Source organism: Bos javanicus, chromosome 3 (genome assembly GCF_032452875.1).
Source record: "Bos javanicus breed banteng chromosome 3, ARS-OSU_banteng_1.0, whole genome shotgun sequence".
Classification (NCBI taxonomy): domain Eukaryota; kingdom Metazoa; phylum Chordata; class Mammalia; order Artiodactyla; family Bovidae; genus Bos; species Bos javanicus.
Genome location: NC_083870.1, coordinates 85679796 through 85692038, shown reverse-complemented (window position 1 = coordinate 85692038; position 12243 = coordinate 85679796).

The following is a 12243-nucleotide window of genomic DNA, read 5'->3' as shown; positions in this document are numbered from 1 at the left end:
TGCCATCCAACCATCTCATCCTCTATCGTCCCCTTCTCCTCCCATCCTCAATCTTTCCCAGCATCAGGGTCTTATCCAATCTCTTCACATCAGGTGGCCAAATTATTGGAGTTTCAGCTTTAGCATCATTCCTCCCAATGAATATTCAGGACTGATTACCTTTAGGATAGACTGGTTAAATCTCCTTGCAGTCCAAAGGACTCTCAAGGGTCTTCTCCAAAACCACACTTCAAAAGCATCAGTTCTTCATTGCTCAGCTTTCTTTATAGTACAACTCTCACCTCCATACATGACTACTGGGAAAACCATAGCATTGACTAGACAGACCTTTATTGGCAAAGTAATGTCTCTGCTTTTAAATAAGCTGTCTAAGTTGGTCATAGTTTTTCTTCCAAGCAGCAAGTGTCTTAATTTCATGGCTGCAACCACCATCTGCAGTGATTTTGGAGCCCAGGAAAATGAAGTCAGCCACTGTTTCCACTGTTTCCCCATCTATTTCCCATGAAGTGATGGGACTGTATGCCATGACCTTAGTTTTCTGAATGTTGAGCTTTAAGCCAACTTTTTCACTCTCCTCTTTCTCTTTCATCAAGAGACTCTTTAGTTATCCTTCACTTTCTGCCATCAGGGTGATGTCATCTGCATGTCTGAGGTTATTGATAGTTCTCCCAGCAATCTTGATTCCAGCTTGTGCTTCATCCAGTCCAGAATTTCTCATGATGTACTCTGCATATAAGTTAAATAAGCAGGGTGACAATATACAGCGTTGACATACTCCTTTCCCAATTTGGAAGCAGTCTGTTGTTCCATGTCCAGTTTTAACTGTTGCTTCTTGACTTTCATACAGATTTCTCAAGAGGCAGGTTAGGTGGTCTGGTGTTCCCATCTCTTTAAGAATTTTCCACAGTTTGTTGTGATCCACACAGTCAAAGGCTTTGGCATAGTCAATAAAGCAGAAGTAGATTTTTTTTCTGGAACTCTTGCTTTTTTGATGATCCATTGGATATTGGCAATTTGATCTCTGGTTCCTCTGCCTTTTCTAAATCCAGCTTGAACATCTGGAAATTCACGGTTCTTACTGTTGAAGCCTGGCTTGGAGAATTCTGAGCTAGCTGATATTAATGATATATTGTATTAAAATCAATTGTAGTACATCATTACATTTCTTAAAATTCTCAGATAACTTTCTTGATACATGACATAATCTTATAGAAGTCTGAAAATAATTTGCATTCATTCAATCATTCAATAACTAATCATTTTTGGGTGCCCATGATATGCTAGATTCTGTATTAGCTTCTATGGATGTAGAAATTAAAGGGATATCTTCAAGTTGCTTATGATTGAGTAGAGAAGAAACAAGAAAATAATAGCAAACAATGTGAAACATCCTGTGGTAGAAGAAATCCTCCTGAAAGAACCCCTAACCATAAAAGAAAAATGACCTTAAATCAGATTGGTAAGTGGAGTCTTTCCTAGGCAACTCAGGAGATTTCTATTTTTTGTCAAGTCATGTTTTTCTTACATGACTCTGATTCTTATAGCTTGAAGATAGAAATGCACAATGGACTTGGGAACAAAAAAAAAAAAAAAAACCTAAATTTTAGTTCTGTCATTTAGCAGTTGTCTGAATGGGAAAGTCAAAATACATCTGTGAATTTTAGTTTTCCTTCTGGCAAGCACATCTTCGTGTGTGTGCCTGCGTGCGTGTATGACTTAAAAGGAATGTTCATTTATGTAACACTGCAAAATGGCTAATCAAATGACTAACTTCAGAAGGTCGATATTAATAGTATTGGAGTTTAACTGTGAAAGGGCAAGAAAAATCTACAAGTTTGCTTCACACATGGCAGTGAGCTGAATGGTCACCACCACAGGTAAAAGATTGATTATATATGTACCATTATTTAATGCTAACTGAGGTCTCAATTCTGTCTCCTGAAGTCAGTGATGGGGTTTCAGGCAGAGATGACTAATAGAAGGTATCCATGCTGACACTCCTTCAATGTCAGACAAGACCAGCCCCCGAGTTAGTACACTGAGTTCAAATGCAATCTCAAAATCTTTTCTCAACACTTTTACTCCAGGTAGTCACTACCAGTCTATCAAAGTTGGCCTTCAGGTTGAAACTTGTCATTACAGATTCATAGTTGGATTCAAACAGTCTCTCTGGCATGGCTTAGGATGCTGCCTTTTAGCTATCAGTGTAATGCCTGGAATCTTGCAGAGAGTTGGAGGAAATATTAGGAGGGAGAAAAATTTTACACATTCATTACAACACTCAAAAATCAAAGATGGTATTGTCCTTGCAGCTGCTGCTCTCCATTCCCAAGCTTCCTTAGTTCATTCTGAGTTTTCATAACTGTCTTCTATCTATAATTAGCTGCTTATGTATTTCTAATAATATACACAATTGAAAGCCATTCATAATAGTTTAGTCATGTAGATCATATTTTTGAATATTGACTGAGTGCATATATACATAATCACATTTACAGTGCACATAGGTATATGTGTGTGTATGTATATATATATGTAGATTACATTTATTTCTAGGCATTTTATATTGATGAACCTATTGTAATTGTATTGTCTATATTCACTTTATATTATATAATATAAACATACATAATACCCTTAGCTGGTGTATTAGTTAGCTTGTGTTGCCATAACAAACTGGGTGGGTCAAACAACAGGAATTTAATTCTCATGGTTCTGCTAAAACCCAAGATCAAGGTGTGAGGAGAGCTGTGTCCAGTGAGGAGTCTTTCCCTGGCTTTCAGATGGTGCCTTTTTGCTGTGTCCTCACATGACCATTACTCTTTGTATTAATACACACAGAAATCTAAAAGACCTGTGAGATCTGGTATCTCTTTTAAGGATAAGGTATACCTGTGGTGGATTCATTTCAATATTTGGCAAAACTAATACAATATTGTAAAGTTTAAAAATAATTTAAAAAAAAGAATCCTATTATTAGATTATTAGAATTATTAGAATTAATGTCCTACTCTTATGACTTAGAACTTATGACAGAAGAACTATACAAAAAAGATTTTAATGATCCAGTTAACCATGATGGTGTGATCACTCACCTAGAGCCAGACATCCTGGAATGCAAAGTCAAGTGGGCCTTAGGAAGCATCACTACTAACAAAGCTTGTGGAGGTCATAGAATTTCAGCTGAATTATTTCAAATCCTAAAAGATGATGCTGTGAAAGTGCTGTACTCAATATGCCAGCAAATTTGGAACACTCAGCAATGGCCACAGGCCTGGAAAGCTCAGTTTTCGTTCCAATCCCAAAGAAGGCCAATGCTAAAGAATGTTATAACTATGACACAATTGCACTCATTTCATATGCTAGCAAGGTCATGCTCAAAATCCTCCAAGCTAGGGTTCAACAGTATGTGAAGTGAGAACTTCCAGATGTTTAAGCTGGATTTAGAAAAGGCTGAGGAACCAGAGATCAAATTGCCAACATTCATTGGATCATAGAAAAAGCAAGACAATTCCAGAAAAAAATCTACTTCTGCTTTATTGACTATGCCAAAGCCTTTGACTGTGTGGATCACAACAAAATGTGGAAAAAACTGAAAGAGATGGAAATACCAGATCACCTTACCTGCCTCCTGAGAAACCTGTATGCAGGTCAGGTAGCAACAGTTAGAACCAGACATAGAACAACAGACTGGTTTCAAAATTAGGAAAGGAGTATGTCAAAGCTGTATACTGTCACCCTGCTTATTTAACTTATATGCAGAGTACATCATGTGAAATGCTGGGCTGGATGAATCACAAGCTGGAATCAAGATTACTGGGAGAAATATCAATAACCTCGGATATGCAGTTGATGCAGCCCTTATGGCAGAAAGTGAAGAGGGTTAAAGAGAATCTTGATGAAGGTGAAAGAGGAGAGTGAAAAAGCTCACTTAAAACTCAACATTCAAAAAATGAAGACCATGGCATCAGGTCCCATCACTTCATGGCAAATAGATGGGGAACCAATGAAATCAGTGACAGACTTTATTTTCTTGGGCTCCAAAATCACTGCAGACGGTGATTGAAATTAAAGCCATAAAATTAAAATACACTTGCTCCCTGGAAGAAAAGTTATGACAAACCTAGAAAATGTATAGAAAAGCAGAGACATTACTTTGCCAACAAAGTTCCGTATAGTCCAGTAGTGATATATGGATCTCAGAGTTGGATCATAAAGATGGCTGAGCACTGACGAATTGATGCTTTTGAACTGTGGTTTTGGAGAAGAATCTTGAGAGTTCCCTTGGACTGCAAGGAGATCCAACCAGTCAATCCTAAAGGAAATCAATTCTGAATATTCATTGGAAGGACTGATGCTGAAATTCCAATCTTTGGCTACCTGATGCGAAGAACTGATTCATCGGAAAAGACCCTGATGTTTGGAAAGATGAAAGGCAGAAGGAGAAGGGGATGACAGAGGGTGAGATGATTGGATGGCATCCTCGACTCAATGGACATGAGTTTGAGCAAGCTCCCAGAGATGATGAAGGACAGGAAAGCCTGGAGTGCTGCATTTGATGGGGTCGCAGAGTCAGACATGACTGAGTGACTGAACAACTTATGACTTAGAATGGGACACAACTGAGAGACTGAGAACTCACTTATGACTTCACTTAACCTATATGACCCTCTTATAGGGCCTATCACTCAATAAAATCACAAATAGGGTTAAGACACCAGCATATGAATATTATAGGGGCTTGATTCAGTCCCTAACAGCTAGTATATAAAAATACACTTTTTATTTATCATGAAGTCTCTATCATGAAGTCTTACTGAACAGTTACCAATTTTAGTATCATTTTTATAGATTGCTTAGGATTTTATATTTAGTTTTATATTTTTAAAGTGCTTTTGGTTTAAATCAGGCTGTCTACAGATAAGATAGTTTCATTTCTTCATTTTAAATCTGATGGTGTCTACTTTTTTCTAGACGTCTTGCACTGGTTAGTATCTCCAGGACAATATTGATTACGAGTGCCTTGTTCCTGAATTTAAGGAGAAAGAATTCAACATTTTTCCACATAGTGTATGTTAGCAGTAGGGGTTTCCTACCATAAGTCAGGTTGAAATGTATCTTTTCTATAATTAATTTGTCAAGAGCTTTTTTCCTTTAATTGCTTTTGAATTTTATCAAATGCTTTTTTTTTCCACATACTTAAATGACCATATTGTTTTTATTTTAATTTTGCTTTTTTAATAAGGTGATTTAACTATTGATTTTGTTCACTGTTATATCTGAATTCTACATGGTTATAGCATATTATCTTTCTTCAGTTCAGTTCAGTCACTCAGTCATGTCTGACTATTTGCGACCCCATGGACCGCAGCACACCAGGCTTCCCTATCCATCACCAACTCCTGGAGTTTACTGAAACTCATGTCTGTTGAGTCAATGATGCCATCCAACCATCTCATCCTCTGTTGTCCCCTTCTCCTCCCACCTTCAATCTTTCCCAGCATCAGTGTCTTTTCAAATGAGTCAGTTTTTCACATCAGGTGGTCAAAGTATTGGAGTTTCAGCTTCAACATCAGTCCTTCCAATGAATATTCAGGAATGATTTCCTTTAGGATTGACTGGTTAGATCTCCTTGTTGTCCAAGGGACTCTCAAGAGTCTTCTCCAACACCACAGTTCAAAAGCATCAATTCTTCGGCACTCATCTTTCTTTATAGTCCAACTCTCACATCCATACTTGACTACTGGAAAAACCATAAACTTGACTAGATGGACCTTTGTTGGCAAAGTAATGTCTCTGCTTTTTAATATGCTGTCTAGGTTGGTCGTAACTTTCCTTCCAAGGAGCAAAGTGAAGTCGTTCAGTCGTGTCCGACTCTTTGTGACCCCATGGACGGTAGCCTCCTAGGCTCCGAGGTCTATGGGATTTTCCAGGCAAGAATACTGGAGTGGGCTACCATTTCCTTCTCCAGGGGATCTTCCCAACCCAGGGATCGAACCCGGGTCTCCTCCATTGCAGACAGACACTTTACCATCTGAGCCACTAGGATTTCCCTAAGGAGTAAGCATCTTTTAGTTTCATGGCTGCGATCACCACCTGCAGTGATTTTGGAGTCCCCCAAAATAAAGTCTGTTGCTGTTCCCACTGTTTCCCCATCTATTTCCCATGAAGTGATGGGACCAGACGCCATGATCTTAGTTTTCTGAATGTTGAGTTTAAGCCAACTTTTTCACTCTCCTCTTTCACTTTCATCAAGAGGCTCTTTAGTTCTTCTTCACTTTCTGCCATAAGGGTTGTATCAACTGCATATCTGAGGTTATTGATATTTCTCCTGGCAATCTTGATTCCAGCTTGTGCTTCTTCCAGCCCAGTGTTTCTCATGATGTACTCTGCATATAAGTTAAATAAGCAGGGTGACAATATACAGCCTTGATGTACTCCTTCTAACTGTTACTTCCTGACCTGCATACAGATTTCTCAAGAGGCAGATCAGGTGGTCTGGTATTCCCATCTCTCAAGAATTTTCCATAGTTTGTTGTGATCCACACAGTCAAAGGCTTGGCATGATCATTAAAGCAGAAACAGATGCTTTTCTGGAACTCTCTTGCTTTTTTGATAATCCATCAGATGTTGGCAATTTGATCTCTGGTTCCTCTGCCTTTTCTAAAACCAACTTAAACATTTAATTTAATAAATTTCTCAAGAATTGCATTTATGAGAGATATTGATTTTTAGTTTTATTTTCTTACCATGCTTTGGATTTAAACATCGAGTAATATTTGCTTCATAACGTTAGTCAGAAGGTGTCCCATCTCTTCAGTTTTCTAGACTATTTCATGAGCTATTGATCAACTAGTATATATACATTTAATGACTGCTAATTATATGTTCAGGCCACTCAAGATGGCTGTCCTCTTGCTCTCTGTACATCCCCTGTTCATTCAGTCCCTCATTCACCTACACCATACTCAGTATTCAATCCTCTCAATCATAGGACAGTAACTACCTACCTGCTTGTCCCTCTGTCCCAGCTACTGGTTTTCTTGGCAAATGATGATTCAACCTGATGTCAATTCTCCCCATAAACGGTAGCCTCTTTCTCCCCTGAGTAACAAATACTTACTGCCTTGTCTTTCTAAGTCTTTCCAACACACTGCCTTATGTTCTGTCTGCCTCACACAATGGGTTGTTGCTCCAGAATGATGCTTCAGACTTGTAAAATTTCCTATCTGATAGATTATCAATGTCTCTGTTGCTTTCTCTGGGTTCTTTCTTCAGTCTAGTGGCTGGGCAAGTACAAGGTTTGCAGGAATGCAGAGGGCAGCCCAACCATAGTATTCACCAGTAAAGACATCTCATCTTGCATATTACTTGGTGGAAAGCTATTAGATGCAACTTTAATTTCCTTAATATATTTGGATATTAAAGATACTTGTTTTTTCTTGAGTGATCTTTGGTAGCTGTGTCTTTTAAGTAATTTCCCCATTTCCTTTAAATTGTTCAACTTATTGGCAAAATGTTCATAGTATTCCCTTTCTTTTAAGTGTCTTCAGACTCTGTAGAGATGTTTTCTCTATAATTTCTGATATTAGTATTTTTATATTCCCTTTTGTTTTTATTTAGTCTGGATAGAGTTTTATAAATTTTATTTACTTGTCATAGAAAGAGTTTGGGGTTTTTCCCCTATTTTTCTGTTTTCATTTTCATTGATTTTGCTCATTTTTATTATTTCCTGCCTTTGACTTACTTTGAATTCAAATTTGCTCTTTATTTTTCTATTCAAAGGTGAAAAATTATACTATTGTGTTGAGACTTTTTCCTATTATAATCACTCAATACTATAAAATTTCCTCTAAGTACCATTTTAGTTGCCTCCCACACATTTTGAGGCATTTTCATTTCCATCCAATTAAAAATATTTTCTAATTTCTATTGTGTTTTCATATTGTGTATTTAGAAATGATTTTTAAATTTTAAATATTAATATTTGAAGGAGTTTTCATATATAATTGTATATCAATTTCTACTTTAATTCTATTTTGGAAAAAAAATAGGCCTCTTATGACTATAATCTTCTTCAGTTTATTACAAATTTTTTATGACTAACAGATGGCCTATCAAAGTAAATATTTTTAGTGCTCTTGAAAAGAATGTGTATTCTGTTTGGAATATTGTATAAGTCTCCTATATTCTTCTATGTTCAGGGCTTCTCTCATAGCTCAGTTGGTAAAGAATCCGCCTCCAATGCAGGAGATCCCAGTTCAATTCCTGGGTTGGGAAGATCCTCTGGAGAAGAGATAGGCTACCCACTCCAGTATTCTTGGGCTTCCCTGTGGCTCAGCTGGTAAAGAATCCACCTGCAATGTGGGAGACCTGGGTTTGATCCCTGGGTTGGGAAGATCCCCCAGAGAAGGGAAAGGCTACCCACTCCAGTATTCTGGCCTAGAGAATTCCATGGACTGTATAGTCCATAGGGTCACAAAGAGTCAGACATAACTGAGCAACTTTCACTTCACTCCTATGTTATTACTTCACTCCTAATGTTCTTATTAAACTTCTGTCTACTTGCTCCATCAATTATTGAGATAGGTATGTTTTCTAGCAATAATTATAGATCTGTTTATTTCACCTTTTATTTTTATCAGTTTTGCTTTGTTTTAAAGTCTTGTTCATACAAAAGTAGGATCGTGTCCTTGATGAATTCATCCTTTGATCATTATGTAATATCACTTCTTAATACTATTTATTAATAAGATTTGTCACCTAAGAAACTTTACAAAAATGAAAGTCAATAATGGATTAATTTTAATGGAGGGAAAGAATCTTGATTTTCATTACCACAGAGAAGCAATCTTATAATAGATTGAAAGAGGCCTAAACATCAAGGTGTAGGAAGTTATGGCACGAGGTAGTCATCCTAGAACAGATTCTTTCCTACTTGAAGTTCCATGGAGTCACCTTTTCTACAGGACACTTATTTTAAAAAAATTTTTTAAAATTGAAGTATAGTTGATTTACAATTGTGTCAGTTTCAGTTATACAGCAAAGTGATTTAGTTATATTTTTTTCAGATTCAGTAGCCTTAAAGCTTTTTATAAAATATTGATTTTAGTTCTCTGTGCTATACAGTAAGGCCTTGTTGGTTATCTATTTTATATATATAACAGTGCTTATCTATAATTTAGTGCTTATCTGTTAACTTCAAATTTCTAATTTATCCCTCCCCCACTTTTCCTTTTGGTAACCATAAGTTTTCTATGTCTGTGGGCCTATTTCTGTTTTGTATATAAGTTCATTTGAATCATTTGTTTTAGATCCCACATGTAAGTGATATATATTTGTCTTCTTTCTCACTGTATTTAGTATGATCATCTCTTGGTCCATTCATGTTGTTTCAAATTGTATTATTTCATTCTTTTTTATGACTAATAGTCCATTATATAAATATCCCACATTTTCTCTATCCATTCATCTATAGATGGACATTTAGGTTGTTTCCATGTCTTGGCTATTGTAAATAGTGCTGCAATGAATATTGAGTTGCATGTATCTTTCCTAAGTATGGTTTTTCTCCAGATATATGCCCAGGAGTGGGATTTCAGGATCATATGGTAGCGCTGATTTTAGTTTTTTTTAAAGGAAACTCCATAATGTTTTCCATAGTGGCTGTATCAATTTACATTCCCACTAACAGTGTAGGAGGGTTCCCTTTCTCCACACCCTCTCCAGCACTTACTATTTGTAGAGTTTTTGATGATGGCCATTCTGACCCATGTGAGATGATACCTCATTATAGTTCTGATTTGCATTTCTCTAATAATTTGCAATGCCGAACATCTTATCATGTGTCTATTGGTCATCTGTATATCTTCTTTGGAGAGATGTCTATTAGGTCTTCTGTCCCCTTTTCTTTAATTGAGTTGTTTGTTTTTGATATTGAGTCATATGAATTGTTTGCATATTTTTGGAGATTAATCCCTTTTCAGTTGCAAAAATTTGCAAATAGTTTGTCCCATTCTGTAGATTATCTTTTTGTCTATGATTTCCTTTGCTATGCAAATGCTTTTAAGTTTAATTAGTTCCCATTTGGTTATTTTTGTTTCCATTACTCTAGGAGACAAATCTGAAAAGATATTGCTGAAATTTATATCAAAGAGTGCTCTGCCTTTGTTCTTCTCTATAGGGCACTTCTAAGGCTTTCCATTAGAATGTCCCTCTGTGGCACAGGGACTTGGTCTGTCTTATTCATAATTATATGTTTAGCATCTAGAAGAGTGTCTGGCACACAGTAGGTACATAGTAAGTATTTAATGACATAGGTACACATCTTAGGGTGACATTCAAGGTCTTTCACAATGGGCCTTAGTCTCATTTACCATCTCCCTGACCTTGTGAATCCTGTTTAGGCTATGGAATGACAAAGAATGGGAATGAGTTGTCAGTATCAGATCTTCAAAGACAGAGCTGTAAACAATAATGGTTTGAAAATCAACATACTAGAAAAAGACAGGACAAAATTTTAGCTATCTGGCAGGAAATATAGTAAGTGTTTCTTAAGGGTTATATTAAGAGAGATGTCACTGCTGGGTCAGTGCAGTTAAATCCATTTGGGGTCTTTTGGGATCAAGGAGTAAAGGAAAAGATTAGGTATAGCTTATAGTTGGGTTGTAGGAAGTGACACATTAATTTCCTTAACATCGGTCATGGTCAACGTTACTTTTACTAAACGCCCTGGCTTGGCTCTAGTGGACTATCAATACATTTAAAGGCTGTCTGAATTTGGCTCTCGAAATACCACCCTCAAGTCACATGGCACATCACATGGAACCACTTGCCATTCCATGACCACTGTACACATTCATACCACCTTCACTTTGCTCCTGGTTTTCCTTCTGTCTAGAAAAACCTTTCTCCTTCATAACTGCTTTCCTGACCTCCTGGCTAGTGAAATCTCCTTTTCTTGTACTTTATGACCCAGAAAAATTAATACCTGTTTTGGAATCTTTTTTTGGTTGCCTTCAGGCAAAAATTTCTCCCTTCTGTTTTTCAAACCCTTTATATCTTATACCCTTATATCAGTTATCATATTGTTGTTGTTCAGCTGCTTAGTTTTGTCCTACTCTTTACGACCCCATGTACTTGAGAACACCAGTCTTCCCTGTCCTTTACTATCTCCCAGAGTCTGCTCAAACTCACGTCCATTGAGCCAGTGAAGCTATCTAACCATCTCATCCTCTGCCGCCCTCTTCTTCTTTTGCCTTCAATCTTTCCCAGCATCAGGGTCTTTTCCAATGAGTAAGCTCTTCACATAAGGTGGCCAAAATATTGCAGCTTCAGCATCAGTCCTTCCAATGAATATTCAGGGCTGATTTCCTTAAGGATTGACTGGTTTGATTTCCTTGCAGTCCAAGGGAATCTCAAGAGTCTCCTCCAGCACTGCAGTTTGAAAGCATCAATTCTTCCGTGCTCAACCTTCTTTATGGTCCAACTCTCACATCCATGCATGACTGTTGAAAATAGCTTTGGCTAGATGGACCTTTGTCAGCAAAGTGATGTCTCTGCTTTTTAATATGCTATCTAGGTTTGTCATAGTTTTTCTTCCAGGGAGCAAGTGTCTTTTAATTTCATGGCTGCATTCACTGTCTACAGTGATTTTGGAGCCCGCCAAAATAAACTCTGTCAATCTTTCCACTTTTTATCTATATGGCATGAAGTGATGGGACTGGCTGCCATGATCTTCATTTTTGGAATGTTGAGTTTTAAGCCAGTTTTTCCACTCTCCTCTTTCACCTTCATCAAGAGGCTCTTTATTTCCTCTTTGCTTTCTGCTGTTAGGGTGGCATCATCTGCATATCTGAGGTTGTTGATATTTTTCCTGGCAATCTTGATTCCAGCTTGTGCTTCATCCAGCCCAGCATTTCACATGTTGTACTCTGCATTTAATTTAAGTAAGCAGGGTGACAGTTATACAGACTTAACATACGTACTCCTTTCTCAATTTTGAACTAGTTTGCTATTCCATGTCCGGTTCTAACTGTTGTTTCTAGACTTGGAAACGGGTTCCCAGGGGGCAGGTAAGGTGGTCTGGTATTCCCATATCTTTCAGAATTTTCCACAGTTTGTTGTGATCCACCAGTCAGAGGCTTTAGCATAGTCAATGAAGCAGAAGTAGATGTTTTTCTGGAATTCGCTTGCTTTTCTGTGATCCAGTGGATGTTGGCAATTTGAACTCTGGTTCTTCTG